The 22,872-nt window shown below is 43.5% G+C and overlaps 9 non-coding genes across 9 annotated transcripts; 5 read left to right on the top strand and 4 right to left on the bottom strand.

Moving 5' to 3' along the window:
- Positions 1–207: 207 nt before the first annotated feature.
- Positions 208–365, bottom strand: LOC137494503 (U1 spliceosomal RNA). Its single transcript, XR_015487138.1, has one exon. It is a non-coding gene; the product is annotated as a U1 spliceosomal RNA (small nuclear RNA).
- A 2,018-nt stretch (positions 366–2,383) lies between these two features.
- trnag-gcc (transfer RNA glycine (anticodon GCC)) lies at positions 2,384–2,454 on the bottom strand. Its single transcript has one exon. It is a non-coding gene; the product is annotated as a tRNA-Gly (tRNA).
- Positions 2,455–3,335: 881 nt separating this feature from the next.
- trnag-gcc (transfer RNA glycine (anticodon GCC)) lies at positions 3,336–3,406 on the bottom strand. The gene has a single exon. It is a non-coding gene; the product is annotated as a tRNA-Gly (tRNA).
- Positions 3,407–3,970: 564 nt separating this feature from the next.
- On the bottom strand, positions 3,971–4,041 carry trnag-gcc (transfer RNA glycine (anticodon GCC)). The gene has a single exon. It is a non-coding gene; the product is annotated as a tRNA-Gly (tRNA).
- Positions 4,042–10,175: 6,134 nt separating this feature from the next.
- trnap-ugg (transfer RNA proline (anticodon UGG)) lies at positions 10,176–10,247 on the top strand. The gene has a single exon. It is a non-coding gene; the product is annotated as a tRNA-Pro (tRNA).
- A 297-nt stretch (positions 10,248–10,544) lies between these two features.
- Positions 10,545–10,616, top strand: trnap-ugg (transfer RNA proline (anticodon UGG)). The gene has a single exon. It is a non-coding gene; the product is annotated as a tRNA-Pro (tRNA).
- A 1,445-nt stretch (positions 10,617–12,061) lies between these two features.
- Positions 12,062–12,134, top strand: trnap-ugg (transfer RNA proline (anticodon UGG)). Its single transcript has one exon. It is a non-coding gene; the product is annotated as a tRNA-Pro (tRNA).
- Positions 12,135–17,939: 5,805 nt separating this feature from the next.
- Positions 17,940–18,011, top strand: trnap-agg (transfer RNA proline (anticodon AGG)). The gene has a single exon. It is a non-coding gene; the product is annotated as a tRNA-Pro (tRNA).
- Positions 18,012–19,433: 1,422 nt separating this feature from the next.
- On the top strand, positions 19,434–19,505 carry trnap-agg (transfer RNA proline (anticodon AGG)). The gene has a single exon. It is a non-coding gene; the product is annotated as a tRNA-Pro (tRNA).
- Positions 19,506–22,872: the final 3,367 nt, after the last annotated feature.

Genomic DNA, 22,872 nt, shown 5'->3' with positions numbered 1-22,872 from the left:
CTTAAATTTTAATAACAAACTTATTAAATGATCATTTCATGGTTCACTTTTATGCACAGTTAGGGTTGTTTGCTTTAATTTCAAAAGCACCACATCATATGCAACGTGTCCTGACAGTTACTACTATTTGTTTTGATGACATCACCAGGGGGTTGTTCACTCGCAAAAGCAGTTCATTCATGGTTTGCTGAAACTCAATCAACCAATCAGGTGCTGTAATTGCCTACACTTCTAAAATGAAATTTGCACGCCGTACAGGTCGATCGCCGTTCGCAGATGTCGGCGTGGCCTGAGTGCAATGGCCAAAGCCTCACCCTGGGTGAACCACCTTCTTGATCATGGTATCTCCCCTGCCAGGTAAGTATGAGTTGCCGGGCAGCGCAAATGGCAGCCGCCGTTTTCTATCGGCCGTACTCCAGGGCGGTGATGCCCAGCCAACAAGCATGGGGAATGGGCCAGCAACCCCTGTCTCCTGACGGCGCTGTACTTGCAGCAGACGTGCCTGTGCTTGCAAACCACTCGCTAGTAACTGTGGCAACGCATGAAGAGTTTGAGCTTCCTCCAGATGCTTGCTTTGTGTTTTGTCATCAGTTGGGGCTGCCAACACATGGATTCCACTGGACGCACTCGATCTGGGGATAACAGACCCTCTATGGGGGGAGGGGAGGGGATCCTCCTGTTCTTTCTTTCTTTTCCTCCATCTGTTTTCTTTCTCTACAAATGCCGTTTTTCTCTGCTTAGTTTCTGATTTCGTCTATTTGGACATGTCGACCTCCTGCTTTGCTGCAGTTCGGACCGCCTTTGCCTAGAGCTCTCTCGCTCTTTGCACTCTCGCCTTGTATATTTCGTGTCCTGTTTTCTTACGTCAGCCTATCAGCACAGTGCTCAAACGACATAGCTTGAAGAGCACGACGGGATCTACAAACGTTTCGCAAAAGAACTTCACTGACGAAAGCGGAAGCGCTAACGGAACAACCTCCCGCTGCAGGCACCTTACATTCCTGAGTCGTCCCTCTGCCAAAAACGCCACAGACGTCTGCAAAAGATTGCAGTTCTTGTGGGGTGTGATTGCTGCAAGGCTGTTACCCAGAGCTGGAAGAGTAGCTACACAAAACAGGAAATGCAATGGACAGGAATCAGACCAGGGTCTTCCGTGTGTCAGGCAAGAATTCTACCACTGAACCACCGATGCTGACCAATCTCGTTCCTTGCCATTGTGTTGTCTGAGTGCTAAAAGGCCATCAACCAGAGCTGGAAGGTTAGCAAAACAATATAGGAATTGAATTAGCTGGGAATGGAACCCAGGTCTCCCACGTAACAGGCGAGCATTTCACAAGTGTACCACCAATGCTGATATGCTTACACTGCAGCCCTAGTAGGGTGTGATTGCTGCAAAGCTGTTACCCAGAGCTGGAAGAGTAGCAACACAAAACAGAAATTGGAATGGACGGGAATCGGACCAGGGTCTTCCGCGTGGCAGGCGAGAAAACTACCACTGAACCACCAACGCTGATATGGTTATTCTGCAGCCCTAGTGGGGTGTGATTGATGCAAGGCTGTTTTTCCAGAGTTGGAAGAGTAGCAACACAAAACCACACTTGCATTGGGCGGGAATCAGACTTGGGTCTCCCTCGTGGCAAGCGAGAATTCTACCACTGAACCACCAATGCTGTCCCATGTTGATAGTTGTCTTTGTGTTGTGAGAGTGCTAAAAGGCTGCCACCCAGAGCTGAAAAAGGAGCCACAAAAAATGCACTTGTTTTAGCCGGGCATCGACTCTAGGTCTGCCGCGTGGTAGGTGAGAACTCTACCACTGAACCACCAATGCTGATATGCTTATGCTGGATCCCTATTGGGGTGTGATTGCTGCAAGGCTGTTACCCAGAGCTGAAGAGGAATTTCCTTGGAAATTTCCTTGGCCGGGAATCGGACAAGGGTCTCCTGCGTGGCAGGCGAGAATTCTACCACTGAACCACCAATGCTGTCCCATGTTGATAGTTGTCTTTGTGTTGTGTGAGTGCTAAAAGGCTGCCACCCAGAGCTGAAAAAGGAGCCACAAAAAATGCACTTGTTTTAGCCGGTCATCGACTCTAGGTCTGCCGCGTGGTAGGCGAGAACTCTACCACTGAACCACCAATTCTGATATGCTTTTCCTGCAGCCCTAGTGGGGTGTGATTGATGCAAGGCTGTAACCCAGAGCTGGAAGAGTAGTAATACAAAACAGGAATTGCATTGGCCAGGAATCCGACCATGGTCTTCTGTATGGCAAGTAATCTACCACTGAACCAACAATGCTAATATGCTTATACTACAGCCCTAGTGGGGTGTGATTGATGCAAGGCTGTTACCCAGAGCAGGAAGAGTAGCAACACAAAACAGAAAATGCATTGGCCGGGAATCGGACCCGGGTCTCCCGCGTGGCAGGCGAGAATTCTACCACTGAACCACCAATGCTGATATGGTTTTACTGCAGCCCTAGTGGGGTGTGATTGCTGCAAGGCTGTTACCCAGTGCTGGAAGAGTAACAACCAAAATCAGAAGGTGCATTGGGCGGGAAACGAACCTGGGTCTCCCGCGTGGCAGGCAAGACTTCTACCACTGAACGACCAATGCTGACCCATGTTGTACCTTGCCTTTATGTTGTGTGAGTGCTAAAAGGCCATCAACCAGAGCTTAAACAGGAGCCACTCAAAACCGCACGTTTTAGCCGGGAATCGACTCTAGTTCTCCCACGTGGCAGGCGAGCATTCTACCACTGAACCACCAATGCTGATATGCTTGTTCTGCAGCCCTAGTGGGTTGTGATGGCTGCAAGGCTGTTACCCAGAGCTGGAAGAGTAGCAACACAAAACAGGAAAAGCATTGGCTGGGAATTGGACCCGGGTCTCGCGCGTGGCAGGCAAGGTTTCTACCACTGAACCACCAATGCTGACCCAAGTTCTTCCTTGCCTTTGTGTTGTGTGAGTGCTAAAAGGCCGTCAACCAGAGCTGAAAAAGGAGCCACACAAAACTGCATTACTATTAGCCAGGAATCGACTCAAGGTCTCCCGCGTGGCAGGTGAGATTTCTACCCCTGAACCAGCAATGCTGATATGCATATACAGCAGCCCTAGTGGGTTGTGATTGCTGCAAGGCAGTTACCCAGAGCTGGAAGAGTAGCAACACAAAACAGGAATTGGAATGGACGGGAATATGACCAGGGTCTTTCACGGTGGAGGCGAGAAATCTACCACTGAACCACCATTGCTGATATGCTTATTCTTCAGCCCTAGTGGGGTGTGATTGATGCAAGGCTGTTACCCAAAGCTGGAAGAGTAGCAACACAAAACAGCACTTGCATTGGCCGGGAATCGGACCCGGGTCTCCCGCGTGGCAGGCGAGAATTCTACCACTGAACCACCAATGCTGATATGGTTTTACTGCAGCCCTAGTGGGGTGTGATTGCTGCAAGGCTGTTACCCAGTGCTGGAAGAGTAACAACCAAAATCAGAAGGTGCATTGGGCGGGAAACGAACCTGGGTCTCCCGCGTGGCAGGCAAGACTTCCACCACTGAACGACCAATGCTGACCCATGGTGTACCTTGCCTTTATGTTGTGTGAGTGCTAAAAGGCCATCAACCAGAGCTTAAACAGGAGCCACTCAAAACCGCACGTTTTAGCCGGGAATCGACTCTAGGTCTACCACGTGGCAGACGAGCATTCTACCACTGAACCACCAATGCTGATATGCTTGTTCTGCAGCCCTAGTGGGTTGTGATTGCTGCAAGGCTGTTACCCAGAGCTGGAAGAGTAACAACACAAAACAGGAATTGAAATGGACGGGAATCGGACCAGGGTCTTCCGTGTGGCAGGCGAGAAATCTACCACTGAACCACCAACGCTGATATGGTTATTCTGCAGCCCTAGTGGGGTGTGATTGATGCAAGGCTGTTTTTCCAGAGCTGGAAGAGTAGCAACACAAAACCACACTTGCATTGGCCAGGAATCGGACCTGGGTCTCCCGCATGGCAGGCGAGAATTCTACCACTGAACCACCAATGCTGATATGCTTATACTCGATCCCTATTGGGGTGTGATTGCTGCAAGGCTGTTACCCAGAGCTGGAAGAGTAGCAACACAAAACAGGAAATGCATTGGCCGGGAATCGGACCGGGTCTCCCGCGTGGCAGGCGAGAATTCTTCCACTGAACCACCAATGCTGACCGATGTTGTGTTTTGCCTTTTTGTTGTTCAATCCAATTCAATTCAGTTTTATTTGTATAGCGCTTTTACAATGTAAATTGTGTAAAAGCAGCTTCACATAAATGGTCATAGTAACTGGAACAGTGTGGTTCAGGTTTTAGTGTTTAAGTTCAGTTCAGTTTAGCTCAGTTCAGTTTGATTTAATCATTACTGAGAGTTCAAACACTGAAGAGCAAATTCATCGATGCGTAGCTCTACCAATCCTGAACCATGTGAGCCAGTGGCGACAGCGGAGAGGGAAAAAAAACTTCACCTGATGGGAGTGAAGAAAAAAAAACGTTGAGAGAACCAGACTGAGTTGGGCACGACCATTTTAATTTCTCCGCTGGCCAAAAGTCTTGTGCAGAGCTTCATTTGCCGTGGTTTAGGCTGGAAGATGGCCTCAGCGTAGACTCGTCTGTCCCTGGAGCGTCGCTGGAATCAGACTCATGTTCTCCACTCCCCACGACCATCAGCGCAGCAGCAGCTCAGGATATGGCCTGGTCCCGGATATGGAATCCTTGGCATCATCTCGTCGCTGATCTTGGATCCAATCAGTAACTCCGCATAATCTGAGGACCTCGGGATGAGTATCCCCAGGTGAAAATAGAGAATAAAGAAAATAATTAGCGTAGCTGCTGTTCATAGTGTATATAAATAAGATGCAGAAGCCTGTGTGGAACCCGCTAGGTGATGCATTGAGTGTATGCTTTACTAAACAGATAGGTCTTTAATCTAGTTTTGAACTGGGAGAGTGTGTCTGAGCCTCGGACGTTATCAGGAAGGCTATTCCAGAGTGTAGGAGCCATGAAAGAGAAGGCTTGATCTCCTTTACTTGATTTTGCTATTCTAGGTACTACCAGAAGCCCTGAATTTTGAGATCTTAAAGAGCGAGTTGGTTTGTAGCGAGACAGAAGGTTGGTTAGATAAACAGGAGCTAGATTATTTAGAGCTTTATAGGTGAGAAGTAATATTTTAAAATCAATACGAAACTTAACAGGCAGCCAGTGTAAGGAGGATAAAATTGGGGTTATATGATCATATTTTCTAGACCTGGTCAGAACTCTGGCTGCTGCATTTTGTACTAATTGAAGTTTGTTAATAGAGGATGCTGGGCAGCCAGCAAATAGAGCATTACAGTAATCCAGTCTCGAAGTCATAAAAGCATGGACTAGCTTTTCTGCATCTGAGATGGATAGCATACTTCGTAATTTAGCGATATTTCTCAGATGAAAGAAGGCAGTTTTTGTGACATGGGATATATGGTTTTCAAAAGTTAGATTGCTGTCTAATATGACACCCAGATCTTTTATAGTAGAGCTAAAACTAACTTTGTATCCCTCTAATTGTAAATTGAGTTGCGAGATCTGCTGTGTGCAAGATTTAGGCCCAATAAGTAATAATTCTGTTTTGTCGAAGTTTAAGAGAAGAAAATTGTTGGTCATCCAGTCTTTGATGTCTTTGATACACTCAGTTAGTTTAGAAAGTTCAGACGTCTCGTCAGGTTTAGTTGAAATATATAATTGAGTATCATCTCATCTGCATAGCAGTGAAAGCTGATCCCATGTCTTCTAATAATGTCTCCCAGAGGTAGCATGTAAACTGTAAACAGTAAAGGGCCTAAAACTGATCCTTGAGGCACCCCATACTTTACTGGGCTGACTTGTGAAGGCTGTCCATTAATATTCACAAACTGGTAGCGGTCAGTTAAGTATGACTTAAACCATTGTAGAGCCTGTCCCTGGACACCTGTAGACTTTAAGCGATTTATGAGGATATTGTGGTCAATGGTATCAAATGCCGCACTAAGATCGAGTAAAACTAATAGCGAGACGCACCCTCGGTCAGCAGCTAAGAGTAAATCATTGGTTATTATCACTAAGGCGGTTTCTGTACTGTGGTGAGCCCTGAAACCTGACTGAAACACTTCAAAAATATTGTTCGTCTGCAGAAAAGAGCATAATTGAGTAGAAACAACTTTTTCTAGTATTTTAGACATAAATAGAAGATTTGAAATAGGCCTATAGTTAGCTAAGTTGTTGGTGTCTAGTTGCGGTTTCTTAATAATAGGCTTAATAACAGCTAGCTTGTAAGAGTTTGGAACATGGCCTATAGATAAAGAAGAGTTGATAATGTTAAGAAGAGGTTCTCCTATAGCAGGTAGCAGCTCTTTCAGTAATTTTGTTGGAATTGAGTCCAGCATACACGTAGCTGGTTTAGAGCTATTTATAATTTTTACTAACTCTTCATGTTCTATGATTTTGAAGCAGTGTAGGTTATTATTATGATTTAATGAAATATTTACAGGATTTGGAGTATAAGCCGGTGCAGAAAGTTTGGCATCTCCTATTTTTTGTCTAAAGCCTTCTATTTTATTACTGAAAAAATTCATGAAGTCATCACTACTAATTTGCGGTGGAGTAGTTTGTTCCAAGGATGACCGATTATTAGCTAATTTAGAGATGGTGTTAAATAAAAATCTAGGATTGTTATGATTATTTTCTATCAGTTTGCGCAGGTGCTCGGTCCTGGCAGATTTTAGAGCCCTCCTATAGCTGGACATACTGTCTTTGTACGCAATTCTAAAGACCTCTAAATTAGTTTTTTTCCATTTACGTTCCAGGGCGCGGGTTGTTGTTTTGAGCGCACGAGTATGACTATTATACCATGGTATAGTTTTAATCTCTCTAGCCTTTTTTAATTTGATGGGTGCCACAGTATTTAGTGTGCTAGTAAAGATGACATCCATACTGCTTGTTACTACATCAAGATCATTTGAGTTTGCGGGTGCATTACGAAATAGAGAAAGATCAGGTAAGTTATTTATAAATTCATCTTTAGTTGACGGAACAATAGTTCTACTAGGGCGGAGTATTGGAGCGGGTTTGCTGATTTCAGGTAAACACAGCTTATATAGTAAGAGGTAGTGATCTGTAATATCATCACTTTGTGGTATAATGTCTACGTCAATAACCTTGATTCCATAAGACAGAATTAGATCTAATGTATGCTTTACGCGATGGGTTGGACCCACAACGTTTTGCTTTATCCCAAGTGAGTGTATTAAATCCATAAACGCGAGTCCTAATGTAACATTAGCGTCATCTATGTGGATGTTAAAGTCACCTACAATTAGCATTTTATCAGTTTTGACAAGTAGGTCAGAAATAAAATCAGAAAATTCTTTTAGAAATTTGACATAGGGTCCTGGGGGTCTGTATATGGTGATTAATGCGAGAGATAACATAGGTTTTTGTATAGTATCTGGAAGCTGAACATTAAGCGATAATACTTCAAAGGAGCTAAACATAAGTCCGTTTCTCTGTTTAATATTAAGGAAATCACTAAAGATTGATGCAACTCCACCACCACGACCAGTTTGACGAGCCTCATGTTTATATAAGAATCCTGGAGGAGTTGCTTCATTTAAGCTAATATAGTAATTTTGTTTCAGCCAGGTTTCAGTGAGACAGAGTGCATTAAGATTGTTTTCTATTATTATTTCATTAATGATAAGTGCTTTAGGTGCAAGTGACCTGATGTTTAGGAGACCAAGTTTTACGAAATTTGTATTTTCACTGTCAACTGGTTTTTCTGGTTTGATTCTTACTAGATTTTTTCTGGAGCACACAGTACGTTTATTTCTTAATCTAATAATACGAGGAACAGACACAGTCTCTATAGGATTTGCCAGATATGCGTTACTGATGTTTAAGTGGGGTGAACAAGAGTCTAGGTGGCTATAATGTGAATTTTGTGAATTTTTACCTGCTAGTCAGATGGTGCGAAGTAATCTGGAGATGTTGTCCGACAGGAGTTCAGCTCCGGCTCGACTGGGGTGCAGGCCGTCAGGACGGAAGAGCCTAGGACGCTCCCAGAAAAGATTCCAGTTATTAGCAAAGAGCAATTTCTGTTCTTTACACTATGTTATTAGCCATTCATTCAGAGCTAAAAGTCTACTGAACCTTTCATTTCCTCGGCGGTAGGTAGGAAGCGGCCCAGAAACGATGATTTGCGTGGCGGGCGAGGTGCGTCGAACCGTCTCGATCAGGCTCCTGAAGTCCTTCTTCAGGATCTCCGACTGCCGGAGCCCGGTGTCGTTTGTCCCCACGTGGAGGACAACGGCACCAGGGCTCTCGGCAGCGCCCAGGATGGTTGGATGTGTTGATTTTATTCTCTACAGATATATCTCCTATGACTAAAGTTTGTCTATATTTTATTTCTTATTTCATTCAGTCATTTATTTCTCATCTATAATCTTGTTGTGTTTAAGGTCATGGCTGGTCGTATGAGCATGTCACTGGATATTGTCGTGTGTATGAGTTTGTATTTGATAAAGAAAACTGAATTTTACTGTAAAGTCAAATGAGATATTGAATAAAACAACATTTCAGCTGAAGTTAAAGTCTTATTTTCTCTTGATTCTTCATCTTTATTAACACTTGATGTGATTATCCCTTGTATATTCACTGGGTTCAGCTAATGTTGTGTCTAACAGTAATATTCTGTGCTAGTTTCAGCATCCTGATCATCTTGAGTTGCTTGTTATATCAGTTCCAGTACTGACTGATCTAATGTGGGTCTTATTGTAAAGTGTCCTGTAGAATATATGAACTAACACAGAGATCTGTAAGTGCTGTATTCATATATAGACCCATATTCATATATAGACCCATAATGTTATCTATATTCTAATTTTATAGCTCCAACACTCATTTGTTTTCTTAAAACTTTCTCGAAATCCTCCTTCAACACACTCGAGCTCAGAGAAGCTGCACAGATATCTTCAGCTCCAGTGTTGTCTCGAGGACACGCCCACAGTCAGGAGAATCTCATGAATATTCATGTCAGTGGAGCCAGTAATATTTCAGGATACATCTGTATGGAGCTAGTTTTGTTTCTTTATTATTTAATCCAAAATATTTACTTTAAAGGAAAAATTAGGCACATAGTAATTAAAAAATAAAAGATTGCAAATAAAAAAACATTTCATTCAAAAAAATATGTCAGTGATAATAAAATGTTTTGCATCGCAAAAAATAAACTATGCAGTAAGCACAATTTTCATTGCACACTCATTCATTTTGCTCTCTGTTTTGCTGTCATTTATTGCACATCTAGAATCTTTGCTTGCGAATTGAAAGGTTTTGCTTGCATGTTGAAAAGTTTTGAACCACTGTATGCTAGAGTAATTTTTGTGTCTTTATTATTCAAACAAACATATTTAGTATTAGACCAAAACTAAGTAAAAAATAAAAGATTAAAAGAAAAAAAAACATTTAATTAAAAAATGTCATTGGTTAAAAAAGATCTGCATTGCAAAAAATAAACTTGCCATTTTATTCAGTTACCAGTAGGGTTTTTATTCATTTTGCTTTCTGTTGGGTCAGATTTTTTTGCGGATCTTAAATTTTTGCTTGCGAGTTGAAAAGTTTTGAACTCTTCAGCACAGGGGGCGGTATCTTCCCTCTGGGATGAGAGGCCTTTTTCCATTGGTCAAAGCTTCGGGTGTGAGAGGTTCTGGGTTCAAATCCTGGACGAGCCCTTGCAGATGTTATGTGTTTTACAGGGCACTATGTCCTTCATTAAAATGTCTTTCGAAGAATTCCAGTTTGTCAGCAGATAGTGTCGCCACATAAAACAATCCTTTGCATAGTGGCTTGCTGGTCTAGGCGTATGATTTTCGTTCATGCAATGAGAAATCCCAGATTCAAATTTCGGTTGAGCCCTTACAGTTGTCTGCTGTTTTGTAAAGTCGTTGTGGCTTACACAGAGGCCTTTTTTTCTGAGAATGCCGGTTTGTCAGCAGATAGTGTTGCCATATAAAGTTACTGTTTTACAGTGGCTCGTTGGTCTAGGGGTATGATTCTCGCTTAGGGTGCCCTTGATTCGTTAGAGAAAGTTTTCTGACTATCTGATGCTTCTGACATCATGTGAAATTAATTCAATTTAGTGGCTCGTTGGTCTAGGGGTATGATTCTCGCTTTGGGTGTGAGAGGTCCCGGGTTCAAATCCCGGACAAGCCCTTACAGGTGTTATGTGTTTTACAGGGCACTATGTCTTTCATTAAAATGTCTTTCGAAGAATTCCAGTTTGTCAGCAGATTGTGTCCCCACATAAAACAATCCTTTGCATAGTGGCTTGAAGGTCTAGGAGTATGATTTTCGTTCATGCAATGAAAAATCCCAGATTCAAATTTCGGTTGAGCCCTTACAGTTGTCTGCTGTTTTGTAAGGTCGTTGTGGCTTACACAGAGGCCTTTTTTCTGAGAATGCCGGTTTGTCAGCAGATAGTGTTGCCATGTAAAGTTACTGTTTTGCAGTGGCTCGTTGGTCTAGGGGTATGATTCTCGCTTTGGGTGTGAGAAGTCCCGGGTTCAAATCCCGGACGAGCCCTTGCAGGTGTCATGTGTTTTACAGGGCACTACGACTTTCATTAAAATGTTTTTCGAAGAATTCCAGTTTGTCAGCAGATAGTGTCGCCACATAAAACAATCCTTTGCATAATGGCTTGCTGGTCTAGGCGTATGATTTTCGTTCATGCAATGAGAAATCCCAGATTCAAATTTCGGTTGAGCCCTTACACTTGTCTGCTGTTTTGTAAGGTCGCTGTGGCTTACACAGAGGCCTTTTTTCTGAGAATGCCGGTTTGTCAGCAGATAGTGTTGCCATATAAAGTTACTGTTTTGCAGTGGCTCGTTGGTCTAGGGGTATGATTCTCGCTTAGGGTGCCCTTGATTCGTTAGAGAAAGTTTTCTGACTATCTGATGCTTCTGACATCATGTGAAATTAATTCAATTTAGTGGCTCGTTGGTCTAGGGGTATGATTCTCGCTTTGGGTGTGAGAGGTCCTGGGTTCAAATCCCGGACAAGCCCTTACAGGTGTTATGTGTTTTACAGGGCACTATGTCTTTCATTAAAATGTCTTTCGAAGAATTCCAGTTTGTCAGCAGATAGTGTCGCCACATAAAACATTCCTTTGCATAGTGGCTTGCTGGTCTAGGAGTTTGATTCTCGTTCATGCCATGAGAAATCCTAGGTTCAAATTTCAGTTGAACCCTTACAGTTGTCTTTTGTTTTGTAAGGGCGTTGTGGCTTACACAGAGGCCTTTTTTTCTGAGAATGCCGGTTTGTCAGCAGATAGTGTTGCCATGTAAAGTGGCTGTTTTGCAGTTGCTCGTTGGTCTACGGGCTTGATTCTCGCATAAGGTGCGAGAGGTCCCGTTTTCAAATCCTGGACGAACCATAGCAGAGGTCCCGGGTCCAAATGAAGCAAAAGCCCTGCTTCAATGTTTGTTAGATAAGGATTTCTGACCATCTGTTGCTTCTGATGTCTTGTGAAATATTCAAGCTTTTGTGGCTTGTTGGTCTAGGGGTATGAATCTCGCTTAGGGTGCTAGAGGTCCCAGGTTCAAATCCCGGACGTGCCCTTGCAGTTATTCTGTTGTTTTACAGGGCATTATGGCTTTCATAAAAAAACGTTTTTCGAAGAATTCCAGTTTGTCAGCAGATAGTCTCGGCGCATAAAACAATCCTTTGCATAGTGGTTTGGTTGTCTAGGACTATGATTCTCGTTCATGCCATGAGAAATCCCAGATTCGAATTTCGGTTGAGCCCTTACAGTTGTCTGCTGTTTTGTAAGGGAGTTGTGGCTTACGCAGAGGCCTTTTTTCTGAGAATGCCAGTTCGTCAGCAGATAGTGTTGCCATGTAAAGTTACTGTTTTGCAGTGGCTCGTTGGTCTAGGGGTATGATTCTGGCTTAGGGTGCCCTTGATTCGTCAGAGAAAGTTTTCTGACTATCTGATGCTTCTGACGCCATGTGAAATTTTATCACTGTAGTGGCTCGTTGGTCTAGGGGTATGATTCTCGCTTTGGGTGTGAGAGGTCCCGGGTTCAAATCCCGGACGAGACCTTACAGGTGTTATGTGTTTTACAGGGCACTATGTCTTTCATTAAAATGTCTTTCGAAGAATTCCAGTTTGTCAGCAGATAGTGTCGCCACATAAAACATTCCTTTGCATAGTGGCTTGCTGGTCTAGGAGTTTGATTCTCGTTCTTAGGGTGCCCTTGATTCGTTAGAGAAAGTTTTCTGACTATCTGATGCTTCTGACACCATGTGAAATCAATTCAATTTAGTGGCTCGTTGGTCTAGGGGTATGATTCTCGCTTTGGGTGTGAGAGGTCCCGGGTTCAAATCCCAGACGAGCCCTTGCAGCTGTTATGTGTTTTATAGGGCACTATGTCTTTCATTAAAATGTCTTTCGAAGAATTCCAGTTTGTCAGCAGATAGTGTCGCCACATAAAACAATCCTTTGCATAGTGGCTTGCTGGTCTAGGAGTATGATTTTCGTTCATGCAATGAAAAATCCCAGATTCAAATTTCGGTTGAGCCCTTACAGTTGTCTGCTGTTTTGTAAGGTCGTTGTGGCTTACACAGAGGCCTTTTTTCTGAGAATGCCGGTTTGTCAGCAGATAGTGTTGCCATGTAAAGTTACTGTTTTGCAGTGGCTCGTTGGTCTAGGTGTATGATTCTCGCTTTGGGTGTGAGAGGTCCCGGGTTCAAATCCCGGACGAGCCCTTGCAGGTGTCATGTGTTTTACAGGGCACTATGACTTTCATTAAAATGTTTTTCGAAGAATTCCAGTTTGTCAGCAGATAGTGTCGCCACATAAAACAATCCTTTGCATAATGGCTTGCTGGTCTAGGCGTATGATTTTCGTTCATGCAATGAGAAATCCCAGATTCAAATTTCGGTTGAGCCCTTACACTTGTCTGCTGTTTTGTAAGGTCGCTGTGGCTTACACAGAGGCCTTTTTTCTGAGAATGCCAGTTCGTCAGCTGATAGTGTAGCCATATAAAGTTACTGTTTTGCAGTGGCTCGTTGGTCTAGGGGTATGATTCTCGCTTAGGGTGCCCTTGATTCGTTAGAAAAAGTTTTCTGACTATCTGATGCTTCTGACATCATGTGAAATTGATTCAATTTAGTGGCTCGTTGGTCTAGGGGTATGATTCTCGCTTCGGGTGTGAGAGGTTCTGGCTTCAAATCCTGGATGAGCCCTTGCAGATGTTATGTGTTTTACAGGGCACTATGTCCTTCATTAAAACGTCTTTCGAAGAATTCCAGTTTGTCAGCAGATAGTGTCGCCACATAAAACAATCCTTTGCATAGTGGCTTGCTGGTCTAGGCGTATGATTTTCGTTCATGCAATGAGAAATCCCAGATTCAAATTTCGGTTGAGCCCTTACAGTTGTCTGCTGTTTTGTAAGGTCGCTGTGGCTTACACAGAGGCCTTTTTTCTGAGAATGCCAGTTCGTCAGCTGATAGTGTTGCCATATAAAGTTACTGTTTTGCAGTGGCTCGTTGGTCTAGGGGTATGATTCTGGCTTAGGGTGCCCTTGATTCGTTAGAGAAAGTTTTCTGACTATCTGATGCTTCTGACATCATGTGAAATTAATTCAACTTAGTGGCTCATTGGTCTAGGGGTATGATTCTCGCTTCGCGTGTGAGAGGTCCCGGGTTCAAATCCCGGACGAGGCCTTACAGGTGTTATGTGTTTTACAGGGCACTATGTCTTTCATTAAAATGTCTTTCGAAGAATTCCAGTTTGTCAGCAGATAGTGTCGCCACATAAAACATTCCTTTGCATAGTGGCTTGCTGGTCTAGGAGTTTGATTCTCGTTCATGCCATGAGAAATCCTAGGTTCAAAATTCAGTTGAACCCTTACAGTTGTCATTTGTTTTGTAAGGGCGTTGTGGCTTACACAGAGGCCTTTTTTTCTGAGAATGCCGGTTTGTCAGCAGATAGTGTTGCCATGTAAAGTGGCTGTTCTGCAGTTGCTCGTTGGTCTACGGGCTTGATTCTCGCATAAGGAGCGAGAGGTCCCGTTTTCAAATCCTGGACGAACCATAGCAGAGGTCCCGGGTCCAAATGAAGCAAAAGCCCTGCTTCAATGTTTGTTAGATAAGGATTTCTGACCATCTGTTGCTTCTGATGTCTTGTGAAATATTCAAGCTTTTGTGGCGTGTTGGTCTAGGGGTATGAATCTCGCTTAGGGTGCGAGAGGTCCCGGGTTCAAATCCCGGACGTGCCCTTGCAGTTATTCTGTTGTTTTACAGGGCATTATGGCTTTCATAAAAAACGTTTTTCGAAGAATTCCAGTTTGTCAGCAGATAGTGTCGGCACATAAAGCATTCCTTTGCATAGTGGTTTGGTTGTCTAGGACTATGATTCTCGTTCATGCCGTGAGAAATCCCAGATTCAAATTTCGGTTGAGCCCTTACAGTTGTCTGCTGTTTTGTAAGGGCGTTGTGGCTTACACAGAGGCCTTTTTTCTGAGAATGCCAGTTCGTCAGCTGATAGTGTTGCCATATAAAGTTACTGTTTTGCAGTGGCTCGTTGGTCTAGGGGTATGATTCTCGCTTAGGGTGCCCTTGATTCGTTAGAGAAAGATTTCTGACTATCTGATGCTTCTGACATCATGTGAAATTAATTCAATTTAGTGGCTCGTTGGTCTAGGGGTATGATTCTCGCTTTGGGTGTGAGAGGTCCCAGGTTCAAATCGCGGACAAGCCCTTACAGGTGTAATGTGTTTTACAGGGCACTATGTCTTTCATTAAAATGTCTTTCGAAGAATTCCAGTTTGTCAGCAGATAGTGTCGCCACATAAAACATTCCTTTGCATAGTGGCTTGCTGGTCTAGGAGTTTGATTCTCGTTCTTAGGGTGCCCTTGATTCGTTAGAGAAAGTTTTCTGACTATCTGATGCTTCTGACACCATGTGAAATCAATTCAATTTAGTGGCTCGTTGGTCTAGGGGTATGATTCTCGCTTTGGGTGTGAGAGGTCCCGGGTTCAAATCCCAGACGAGCCCTTGCAGCTGTTATGTGTTTTATAGGGCACTATGTCTTTCATTAAAATGTCTTTCGAAGAATTCCAGTTTGTCAGCAGATAGTGTCGCCACATAAAACAATCCTTTGCATAGTGGCTTGCTGGTCTAGGAGTATGATTTTCGTTCATGCAATGAAAAATCCCAGATTCAAATTTCGGTTGAGCCCTTACAGTTGTCTGCTGTTTTGTAAGGTCGTTGTGGCTTACACAGAGGCCTTTTTTCTGAGAATGCCGGTTTGTCAGCAGATAGTGTTGCCATGTAAAGTTACTGTTTTGCAGTGGCTCGTTGGTCTAGGTGTATGATTCTCGCTTTGGGTGTGAGAGGTCCCGGGTTCAAATCCCGGACGAGCCCTTGCAGGTGTCATGTGTTTTACAGGGCACTATGACTTTCATTAAAATGTTTTTCGAAGAATTCCAGTTTGTCAGCAGATAGTGTCGCCACATAAAACAATCCTTTGCATAATGGCTTGCTGGTCTAGGCGTATGATTTTCGTTCATGCAATGAGAAATCCCAGATTCAAATTTCGGTTGAGCCCTTACACTTGTCTGCTGTTTTGTAAGGTCGCTGTGGCTTACACAGAGGCCTTTTTTCTGAGAATGCCAGTTCGTCAGCTGATTGTGTTGCCATATAAAGTTACTGTTTTGCAGTGGCTCGTTGGTCTAGGGGTATGATTCTCGCTTAGGGTGCCCTTGATTCGTTAGAAAAAGTTTTCTGACTATCTGATGCTTCTGACATCATGTGAAATTGATTCAATTTAGTGGCTCGTTGGTCTAGGGGTATGATTCTCGCTTCGGGTGTGAGAGGTTCTGGCTTCAAATCCTGGATGAGCCCTTGCAGATGTTATGTGTTTTACAGGGCACTATGTCCTTCATTAAAACGTCTTTCGAAGAATTCCAGTTTGTCAGCAGATAGTGTCGCCACATAAAACAATCCTTTGCATAGTGGCTTGCTGGTCTAGGCGTATGATTTTCGTTCATGCAATGAGAAATCCCAGATTCAAATTTCGGTTGAGCCCTTACAGTTGTCTGCTGTTTTGTAAGGTCGCTGTGGCTTACACAGAGGCCTTTTTTCTGAGAATGCCAGTTCGTCAGCTGATAGTGTTGCCATATAAAGTTACTGTTTTGCAGTGGCTCGTTGGTCTAGGGTTATGATTCTGGCTTAGGGTGCCCTTGATTCGTTAGAGAAAGTTTTCTGACTATCTGATGCTTCTGACATCATGTGAAATTAATTCAACTTAGTGGCTCATTGGTCTAGGGGTATGATTCTCGCTTCGCGTGTGAGAGGTCCCGGGTTCAAATCCCGGACGAGGCCTTACAGGTGTTATGTGTTTTACAGGGCACTATGTCTTTCATTAAAATGTCTTTCGAAGAATTCCAGTTTGTCAGCAGATAGTGTCGCCACATAAAACATTCCTTTGCATAGTGGCTTGCTGGTCTAGGAGTTTGATTCTCGTTCATGCCATGAGAAATCCTAGGTTCAAAATTCAGTTGAACCCTTACAGTTGTCATTTGTTTTGTAAGGGCGTTGTGGCTTACACAGAGGCCTTTTTTTCTGAGAATGCCGGTTTGTCAGCAGATAGTGTTGCCATGTAAAGTGGCTGTTCTGCAGTTGCTCGTTGGTCTACGGGCTTGATTCTCGCATAAGGAGCGAGAGGTCCCGTTTTCAAATCCTGGACGAACCATAGCAGAGGTCCCGGGTCCAAATGAAGCAAAAGCCCTGCTTCAATGTTTGTTAGATAAGGATTTCTGACCATCTGTTGCTTCTGATGTCTTGTGAAATATTCAAGCTTTTGTGGCGTGTTGGTCTAGGGGTATGAATCTCGCTTAGGGTGCGAGAGGTCCCGGGTTCAAATCCCGGACGTGCCCTTGCAGTTATTCTGTTGTTTTACAGGGCATTATGGCTTTCATAAAAAACGTTTTTCGAAGAATTCCAGTTTGTCAGCAGATAGTGTCGGCACATAAAGCATTCCTTTGCATAGTGGTTTGGTTGTCTAGGACTATGATTCTCGTTCATGCCGTGAGAAATCCCAGATTCAAATTTCGGTTGAGCCCTTACAGTTGTCTGCTGTTTTGTAAGGGCGTTGTGGCTTACACAGAGGCCTTTTTTCTGAGAATGCCAGTTCGTCAGCTGATAGTGTTGCCATATAAAGTTACTGTTTTGCAGTGGCTCGTTGGTCTAGGGGTATGATTCTCGCTTAGGGTGCCCTTGATTCGTTAGAGAAAGATTTCTGACTATCTGATGCTTCTGACATCATGTGAAATTAATTCAATTTAGTGGCTCGTTGGTCTAGGGGTATGATTCTCGCTTTGGGTGTGAGAGGTCCCAGGTTCAAATCGCGGACAAGCCCTTACAGGTGTAATGTGTTTTACAGGGCACTATGTCTTTCATTAAAATGTCTTTCGAAGAATTCCAGTTTGCCAGCAGATAGTGTCGCCACATAAAACATTCCTTTGCGTAGTGGCTTGCTGGTCTAGGAGTTTGATTCTCGTTCATGCCATGAGAAATCCTAGGTGCAAATTTCAGTTGAACCCTTACAGTTGTCTTTTGTTTTGTAAGGGCGTTGTGGCTTACACAGAGGCCTTTTTTTCTGAGAATGCCGGTTTGTCAGCAGATAGTGTTGCCATGTAAAGTGGCTGTTTTGCAGTTGCTCGTTGGTCGACGGGCTTGATTCTCGCATAAGGTGCGAAAGGTCCCGTTTTCAAATCCTGGACGAACCATTGCAGAGGTCCCGGGTCCAAATGAAGCAAAAGCCCTGCTTCAATGTTTGTTAGATAAGGATTTCTGACCATCTGTTGCTTCTGATGTCTTGTGAAATTTTGTAGCTTTTGTGGCTCGTTGGTCTAGGGGTATGATTCTCGCTTAGGGTGCGAGAGGTCCCGGGTTCAAATCCCGGACGAGCCCTTGCAGTTATTCTGTTGTTTTACAGGGCATTATGGCTTTCATAAAAAACGTTTTTCGAAGAATTCCAGTTTGTCAGCAGATAGTGTCGGCGCATAAAACATTCCTTTGCATAGTGGTTTGGTTGTCTAGGACTATGATTCTCGTTCATGCCGTGAGAAATCCCAGATTCAAATTTCGGTTGAGCCCTTACAGTTGTCTGCTGTTTTGTAAGGGCGTTGTGGCTTACGCAGAGGCCTTTTTTCTGAGAATGCCAGTTCGTCAGCTGATAGTGTTGCCATATAAAGTTACTGTTCTGCAGTGGCTCGTTGGTCTAGGGGTATGATTCTTGCTTAGGGTACCCTTGATTCGTTAGAGAAAGTTTTCTGACTATCTGATGCTTCTGACACCATGTGAAATCTATTCAATTTAGTGGCTCGTTGGTCTAGCGGTATGATTCTCGCTTTGGGTGTGAGAGGTCATAGGTTCAAATCCCAGACGAGCCCTTGCAGATGTTATGTGTTTTATAGGGCACTATGTCTTTCATTAAAATGTCTTTCGAAGAATTCCAGTTTGTCAGCAGATAGTGTCGCCACATAAAACAATCCTTTGCATAGTGGCTTGCTGGTCTAGGAGTTTGATTCTCGTTCATGCCATGAGAAATCCTAGGTTCAAATTTCAGTTGAACCCTTACAGTTGTCTTTTGTTTTGTAAGGGCGTTGTGGCTTACACAGAGGCCTTTTTTCTGAGAATGCCAGTTCGTCAGCTGATAGTGTTGCCATATAAAGTTACTGTTTTGCAGTGGCTCGTTGGTCTAGGGGTATGATTCTCGCTTAGGGTGCCCTTGATTCATTAGAGAAAGATTTCTGACTATCTGACGCCTTGTGAAATTCTCTCTATTTAGTGGTTCATTGGTCTATGGGTATGATTCTCGCTTCGGTTGCGAGAGGACTTGGGTTCAATTCTCGGATGAGCCCTTGCAGGTGTACTGTGTTTTACAGGGCATTATATCTTTCGTAAAAACGTCTTTCAAAGAATTCCAATTTGTCAGCAGATAGTGTCGCCACATAAAATATTTCTTGCATAGTGGCTTGCTGGTTTAAGAGTTTGATTCTCGTTCATGCCATGAAAAAAAATTTCAGTTGAACCCTTACAGTTGTCTTTTGTTTTGTAAGGGCGTTGTGGCTTACACAGAGGCCTTTTTCTGAGAATGGCGGTTTGTCAGCAGATAGTGTTGCCATGTAAAGTGGCTGTTTTGCAGTTGCTCGTTGGTCTACGGGCTTGATTCTCGCATAAGGTGCGAGAGGTCCCGTTTTCAAATCCTGGACGAACCATTGCAGAAGTCCCGGGTCCAAATGAAGCAAAAGCCCTGCTTCAATGTTTGTTAGATAAGGATTTCTGACCATCTGTTCCTTCTAATGTCTTGTAAAATATTCAACCTTTTGTGGCTCGTTGGTCTAGGGGTATGATTCTCGCCTAGGGTGCGAGAGGTCCCGGGTTCAAATCCCGGACGAGCCCTTGCAGTTATTCTGTTGTTTTACAGGGCATTATGGCTTTCATAAAAAACGTTTTTAGAAGAATTCCAGTTTGTCAGCAGATAGTGTCGGCACATAAAACATTCCTTTGCATAGTGGTTTGGTTGTCTAGGACTATGAATTTCGTTCATGCCGTGAGAAATCCCAGATTCAAATTTCGGTTGAGCCCTTACAGTTGTCTGCTGTTTTGTAAGGGCGTTGTGGCTTGCACAGAGGCCTTTTTTCTGAGAATGCCAGTTCGTCAGCTGATAGTGTAGCCATATAAAGTTACTGTTTTGCAGTGGCTCGTTGGTCTAGGGGTATGATTCTCGCTTAGGGTGCCCCTGATTCATTAGAGAAAGTTTTCTGACTATCTGATGCTTCTGACACCATGTGAAATTAATTCAATTTAGTGGCTCGTTGGTCTAGGGGTATGATTCTTGCTTTGGGTGTGAGAGATCCCGGGTCCAAATCCCGGACGAGCCCTTGCAGATGTTATGTGTTTTATTGGGCACTATGTCTTTTATTAAAATGTCTTTCGAAGAATTCCAGTTTGTCAGCAGATAGTGTCGCCACATAAAACATACCTTTGCATAGTGGCTTGCTGGTCTAGGAGTATGATTTTCGTTCATGCAATGAAAAATCCCAGATTCAAATTTCGGTTGAGCCCTTACAGTTGTCTGCTGTTTTGTAAGGTCGTTGTGGCTTACACAGAAGCCTTTTTTCTGAGAATGCCAGTTTGTCAGCAGATAGTGTTGCCATATAAAGTTGCTGTTTTGCAGTGGCTCGTTGGTCTAGGGGTATGATTCTCACTTAGGGTGCCCTTGATTCGTTAGAGAAAGATTTCTGACTAACTGACGCCTTGTGAAATTCTCCCAATTTAGTGGCTCGTTGGTCTATGGGTATGATTCTCGCTTCGGTTGCGAATGGTCTCAGGTTCAATTCCTGGACGAGCACTTGCAGGTGTCCTGTGTTTTACAGGGCATTATGTCTTTCGTAAAAACGTCTTTCAAAGAATTCCAATTTGTCAGCAGATAGTGTCGCCACATAAATATTTCTTGCATAGTGGCTTGCTGGTCTAGGAGTATGATTCTCGTTCATGCCATGAGAAATCCTAGGTTCAAATTTCAGTTGAACCCTTACAGTTGTCTTTTGTTTTGTAAGGGCGTTGTGGCTTACACAGAGGCCTTTTTTCTGTGAATGCCGGTTTGTCAGCAGATAGTGTTGCCATGTAAAGTGGCTGTCTTGCAGTGGCTCGTTGGTCTACGGGCTTGATTCTCGCATAAGGTGCGAGAGGTCCCGTTTTCAAATCCTGGACGAACCATTGCAGAAGTCCCGGGTCCAAATAAAGCAAAAGCCCTGCTTCAATGTTTGTTAGATAAGGATTTCTGACCATCTGTTGCTTCTGAAGTCTTGTGAAATATTCAAGCTTTTGTGGTTTGTTGGTCTAGAGCAGGGTTTTTCAAAGTCTAAGACAGTGGGCCTCCCTTTTGACACAACTTATCCATTGGCGCCCCCCTCCTCCCAAATACGCACGCACGCACGCACGCACGCACGCACACACACACACACACACACACACACACACACACACACACATATATATATATATATATATATATATATATATATATATATATATATATATAAAGACACAGACAGATGTCAGACTGTTAACTCACTTTTATCATCAATGAAAGTGCAATTATTTACAGAGTAATAACAAGTATTTTAATATGTTTTTAAAACTAGGATAATGGTTTAATATGAATAGAACTGATCCAAGAACTGTCCATCCCAGTCAAAACAGTCAGATGATCTGTAACAGAGTGGGGAAAGAACTTTAAACAATGCCAAAATTTAAATATCTCTACTATTGATTAATATGCTTACATAATTATATTCCTACCTTAGTGGGTAGTATGCAGTTGTTTCCTTGCTGCACAGAGAAGACTAATTCGTGGTTGTAGTGACGTCAGAAAGAGACGAAGGTCATCCTCCACTTGAAGACGTGAACGATATTTGTTCTTGATGAAAGTCAAAGCAGAAAATCCTGATTCGCACAAATACGTTGAAACGAATGGTAAAAGTTTCCTCAGTGCTTTTTGTGTAAGTTCAGGAAATTCATTTTGAACGGAGAGCCAGAAATGTTCAATGGAAGATTGTGTAATCATTTGCTGCAGTTCATGATTACTAGTCAGATCAATCAAAGCCTCTTCGTCTTGGATAGACAGTACGTCACTTTCTGCTGGCTTGAACTTGAATGGATTGCGAATCCACTCATCCAGTATTGTCTCGTTGGAAAAGTAGTGTGTGAATTGCTGACACAGCCCCCTTAGGTGTTCAGCGACCAAAGGTTGAATATGAACCACTGACCCTGCCTCTTGCATAAAGTCAGCCAGCGTGGGAAACATGTCTAAGCATCCTTTCTCCACACGAGTGGCCCATAGATCTAGCTTTCTCCGGAACGAGGAAACTTGCTCAAATGCCGAAAACACATTGCAGTCTCTGCCCTGCAATGATAAATTAAGCGCGTTGAGGCGTTCGAATATGTCCGACAAATAAGCCAACCTTGCGATCCAGCTCAAATCACTCATGTGCTGCACCAGAGTGGATTGCACATTTGACAGAAAAAGTAGTACTTCCTCACGCAAATCAAAAAGTCATGATAGAACTCTGCCCCGAGACAGCCAGCGGACTTCGGTGTGCAAAAGCAGCTGTTTGTAATGCGCTCCCAATTCATCGCATAAAATGTGGAAAAGACGAGCATTTAGAGGTCGTGCTTTTATCAGGTTAATAATTTTCACAGCTTCGTCGAGGACACTCCGAAGATCATTTGGCATCTTCTTGGCAGCTAAGGCTTGTCTATGAATAGTGCAGTGGGTCCATATGGCATTCGGAGCTACCTCTTTAACTCTCGACATGAGACCGCTGTAGCGGCCCGTCATTGATTTTGCCCCATCGCTGCATATGCCACAGCAGCGTTCCCACTCTACATCGTTCTTTCTCACAAATTCGTTCAGCTGGTTAAAAATTTGTTCACCTGTTGTGTGGGCTGGCAAAGGACTACTAAATAGAAACTCTTCGTGAATGTCCATGTTTTTCACGTACCGCACATATGTTAACAGCTGAGCGCAGCTGGCCACATCTGTGGATTCGTCGATCTGGAGTGCATAAAATGGGCTGTGTCTGACGCTGTCTAAAACTTGTTCCTTCACATCCTGTGCCATATCTGAGATGCGCCGACTTATTGTGTTGTCAGAGAGTGGGACAGAATCGATCTTAGAAGCCGCTGCCTCTCCTAGCATCACAGAACAAATGTCTTTAGCTGCCGGCAGAATTAACGTCTCCCCGGTGGTATGTGCTTTGCC

The sequence above is a fragment of the Danio rerio genome, chromosome 4 (genome assembly GCF_052040795.2).
Source record: "Danio rerio strain M-AB ecotype USA chromosome 4, GRCz13ab, whole genome shotgun sequence".
NCBI classification, from domain to species: Eukaryota; Metazoa; Chordata; class Actinopteri; order Cypriniformes; family Danionidae; genus Danio; species Danio rerio.
The sequence above is the reverse complement of the archived record's forward strand: the minus strand, read 5'-3'. Positions and strand labels throughout refer to the sequence as shown.